Source organism: Oncorhynchus clarkii, chromosome 3, assembly GCF_045791955.1.
Source record: "Oncorhynchus clarkii lewisi isolate Uvic-CL-2024 chromosome 3, UVic_Ocla_1.0, whole genome shotgun sequence".
In the NCBI taxonomy this organism is placed as follows: Eukaryota; Metazoa; Chordata; class Actinopteri; order Salmoniformes; family Salmonidae; genus Oncorhynchus; species Oncorhynchus clarkii.
This window is the reverse complement of record NC_092149.1, coordinates 58,757,717-58,762,862: the sequence shown is the minus strand read 5'-3', so window position 1 is coordinate 58,762,862 and position 5,146 is coordinate 58,757,717.

Here is a 5,146-nt window from a genome sequence, read left to right as displayed (position 1 = left end):
TATGGATGTAGCCGGGGAGGGAGCGTAGCCCGGCGCACTGCGCTCTAACCTCCGCAGGAAGTCCTCATTAGTGAAAAGTAGCACTCCTTTGTGTGCTGAGTGTCGGCTGCTGCCGTCCAGCAAAGGAAAGAACTGCACCAAGATTTTGATCCTTATCCATCCTTCCTTCCCTTATATGTTTCATTCATTCTTTCTCCTCTTTCTCCCCCGTTGGTAATTGAAAGGAAGCTAGAGGTAGCCTCACCTCTGACGGCAGCCCTGAAGTCACCTGGCCCATCTATTAGGAAACTCACACAGCAGGTGAGAGATTCACCATGTCTCCTCTCTCTGCTGGATGAGATGATGGATAGTGGATATTGTGATTTGCTATTGAAGTCATAAGTGTAGCTCGATGTACTGTGAATTAGAGCTGGGACGATCAATCAAAATGTATCAATACCGACCATTTATCGAGGACATTTTTACTGATATTAATAAGAACGATAAGTAGCCTTTACTAGAGGAATGTGAAGTTTGAAATAAAATAAGTCTGCTAAAAGGGGCTATTGCTAATGGGACAATGATAGACACATTTAAAGTAGTAGTTTTAAGGGTAATATAATAAAAAGTAATTGGTGCACATTAATGTTAAACGTATCGTTCAATGTATCGTTATCGTGGTAATTTCATTGCATTTATGGTGATATGGATTTTTGTCCATATTGCCCCACACTACTGGGAATTCTCCCATCTCATTTTTGATAGCCCTGGCTCGGACATAGATATAGACACTTCTTTATTCCTGCATTCAATAAAAAAAAACGTTTGGCCGGCAAGACTGCTTTTGATCACGGCTTTGTGTTTAAGCAGATGGAAATGAACAGCACCACTGGGGTCTGAGAGTTGAACCTCCCGCCTCGGGGGCATTTAAAAAAAAAATCTCCCCTAACTCAGAGAGCGTCATTAAAGAAAGCACCCTGGGGCTAGAGGTGGACTGTCTTTTGAGCCTTCTGAGTGTTGAATGCACCGGAATCTTAGAGTCTGTCAATGGAACGGTGTACTTCTTGGCGCAGTTCCAAACTGAAGCCAGGGAATTACATATTTCAGATGGTGCTGTATATAAGGGAAGGGGTCACGGTGGGAGTAAAAAGGGGCAGTTACGGAGTTGGCATCACTATGGTATTTTTCTTTTAATTTTGTGTTTTAAGTGTGTGTGTGTAGTTAAGGCACAGTTGTCAGGCTTCAGAGCACCCCCACCCTGCCCCCCTCTTCTTGCAATTTATATTTCGTTCTGACGTCAGCCAACTGTCAATCATCCGTAAATATAATTGGCTATGAAAAAATAGTTCACCCAGTGCTGATGGGGATTATTAATAAGGACGCCATCCCCCTGTGTGTGGGTGGTTAAAAAAAAAAAAAAAAGAGAGAGAAACTCTCTCCAGGTCTATGTGCTTAAAAGATAACAAAGGTTGAAAGGAAGGAATTTAATTAAAGTTTTCATCTCCCTCAGTTCTTATTTCAATATCACAAAGTATTCTAATCTTGCAGAATTATATAAATTTACTATTTTATTCTTGACCCCAAAAATGTTTCCTTGTTGCATTGTCATAAATGCTTTCCCCACAGATAAAGGGTACAATTATTTTTGGTGAGTCACATGCTTTCATAAGAAGGAAATATTGTTTACCTAGTTTATATTCTGGAAAATAAAATGGTATGTTCATGGTTAGTTAACACATGATTGGACTGTCACAGACAGATCAGTCCATTTGTCTCTGTGGTTTATTACGGTGTCAACTTGCAGATCGACCGTAGCGGACTGCTCCCGCTTTCCTCTCCTCCTGCCCATGTTCGTGCCATGCTTCGTCACTATTTAAGTCTATAGGACACCTCCCTGCATGGGTCCCAAATGGCACCCTATTCCCTATATTAGTGCACTACTTTGGACAGGCCCTGGTCAGAAGTAGTGCACTATACAGGAGTAAGGTGCCATTTGGGATGCTACCCTGCCTCTTGTTTTGTACACAGCAGGGATGAGGAAGCAGCAAACAGCTTATTTATCCAGCCTGACAAAATCAATACATTTTCCACTCTTAGCTGTCACTCGTTGACACCAACACAGATCTCATTTGTATCTCCAACATCCATTCGCCGACTGGATGACCGATCGGAAAGGGAGAGGCATGCACACACACAAACACACGTTACAATCACTCACAAACTCGCCACTTCCAACCTTATTTGTACTCTTAGTTTTCCCTCTGCTCACTGGTCGGCCACTGTTGGTTGAGCAGCTCGATGTAAATCCTTAACCACCTAAGCATTCCTCGAGTCAACTGTGAGGAGAAGAGATGGCCGGTGCTGTCTCTGTCTGGCTCCGGCTAGCCGCTCGGATAGAACACCCTGGCCAATTAGTGTGAAATGTGGACTCAGACCCCCCCATTGAAGAGGAAAGAAGGAAAAGTAACAAAATACAAGCCCCTGGAGGAAGATCCATGAAGCTCCATGAATTGGACCTTTTGCGTCTCCAAGTGGGGGGGGGGGGGGGAGAATGCCCTTTGCCTATTTAATATTGTCCATCTGTCATCCACAAAAGCATTTGTGTGAACCAAGTCACCTTGTGAGGTGAACGAGCATCTGCCGTAGAAATGATGCACTCATAAATTCATAAGAAAACACAAACCACAAGCATATGGACAGACACCGAAAATTCTACGGAACGTCCAGTCAGTGCTCCGGCTGACACCAGAAGTCCCAGAAGAGTCATGTGACTACAAGGCTCAACATCCAGGGTCAAGAAAGACCTGCTTCTTAGATGTTCCACTGCACGCACCACAAACTTGTTTAATGGAGGTTGATCCTCATGGGGCCTCAGTCAGGCAGCACTGGTCCTCCCACTAGAAGAGACGGTACTGTACTCTCCTCTCTACCACCAGCCCTCCACCACCAGCCCACCCCTTCTCTCAGCCCGGGGGAGCCTCCATCTGTGGCCACTCCAGAGCGGGGGCGTGGGAGGGAAAAGGTTAGCCAGGCATGCTCTCCTGGCTCTCCTGACGCTGGATGTGCTGCGGAAAAAACGGGAGGGGGTGGGGTGGTGAACTACTGAGCTCTCATGAATTCCAGAACTGCTCTTGTCTGGTCGCATTAAAAGCATAATTGTCCTTGAGTGTGAGTCCGCTTAGAGAAGAGGTGGGAAAATATGCAGAGTGTCTCGTTCAGCCCCTCGCCGACGTCTGGTCCCTGTGACCCCCCCCCCCACAGCGCAGCTTGCGTAGTTGAGATGTGGAGGGCTTATGGCAGGCTGTCACTCCCAAAAAGCACAGGGCAGGCAGCCCAGACAGCAGGAGGCCTGGGGAAAGAGACTGAGCAGAGGGACTTGTGACAGACACCACACGCCCTGTTGACAGACAGGAGGCTGCCGCACACCGACAGACGGGGGTGTGTGTGTGTTGACAAGCATTTGTGTGACCGTAAGTGTGTGTGTGAGACACTAAAAGCCAACCAGACACGCGCACACACCTGTCCTCTCTACTGACAGCCCCCCACCAGCCCTGGGCTACAGATCTCATGAATTCCAATCAGGCGAGGCCATCGGAGGATTAAATAATGCAGCAGCCTCTGCTTCAGCTCTGCGCTACCTCCATTAGCCTGATAAATGTGCTACGTTGTCAGTCAGGTACACAGCAAGTGTTTGCTTAGCTGTACCCTGCCATTCTCAAGTCAACACGTCCCAATGATCTCAGGCCTCTATTTGGACTGGTATTTCCACTGCTGAATTCTGCTAAAAATGTGAATTGAGAAGCACCAACAGAGTCATGGTGGCCAGTGTAGAGCAGATCAGATAACTGTTCAGTAAACTGGACTGAAGAGAGAGACTAGATTTAGGATGAACTAGCTACCATGACGTCATGCTTCTTGGTGCCCATGGCAACCTCTACGAGGTGACACAGTGCCCGGTTACCTGGGGCTCCGTAGGGCTAAGAGGTGAGTTGGAGCCATTGTTAACTGGATTATGGAGCGAGCTGGAAATCCACTTGACCTCCTGGCCAACCCCTCTGACTGGGACTTCCTCCACACAGCTTCTTAACCCAGAAGAGAGCAGAGTTTAGCGGGGTTAGAGCGTGGCGGAGCTCTGAGGGAGCTGAGAGATGGAAACGTTAGCTCTCTGTGACAGCCTCCTGCACTGCAGTTTGGCCTCCAACCACAGGAGAGTAAAGAATCAGAGAAGCAACAAATCCACGTCTTCTCAGCTAGACAGTGGCCGTTCGGTCAGCCAAATAGAGTTGATTTAAAATGATTGTTTTAGTATCACTCCTACTCTGAGTGTGTATGCAACTGATAACTTCAACACCCTGTTCTACAAATATGTTAAAGATGAGTTTACATTTAAATACAGAAATCACCAGTGAACACACATACTAACAAACCATTCTCTCTCTTCCTCCCTCCACCTGTCTCTCTCCCCAGGTCACTGAGGGGCATGAGAGCCTTGTCGGAGGCCAGCGCTGTTGCTTGCCGGACCCAGTGCTGGTGACGGGGACATGGGCCTCTTCCTCAGGGCTTCCAGCACGACCCAGCTCCACACAAGCCAGAGCCTCAGCCACCAACTGGTCCAGCACCACCCAGACACCAACGGCAGCAGCACGCAGAGGGACCCTGCCTCAGTGGGTCTCGCCCTTCTCTTCGGCGCTGCCACTGACCTGCAGGCCAAGCACCGCAGCCGGTAAATACACACACACACACAATCAGACATCACTCGCATCACAGACATTACAGCCTCTGCAGTAATAGTCACAGCCCATGTCTCAGGACAAAGCATTAAAAAGGCAGTCCATTTCAGACTAGAGATGGCAGACTGGATAGGCAGGGTAGAGCGGGCAGTGACAGCCAGAGCGACTGGGTGGGAGAGAATAGCTGTGTGGTGACAGGTTGCCAGATAGGAGATAACGCAGGGAGATTGCTTCTCCCGTTTTCACGATAAGGAAGATCGGGATCCCTGGAGGCCTCAGTGCTGCTTGCTACAGTCTCTACAGGCCCACATATGGGAGTGTCACCACCACCGTGTCTTTTCTCCCTGCGAGGCAGGCAGCCTGGCAGGCAGAGCAGTCACAGCTCGCTGCACCATCTGGCCATGCTGACGTCCGCCCTGGCACCAGACACGCACTGT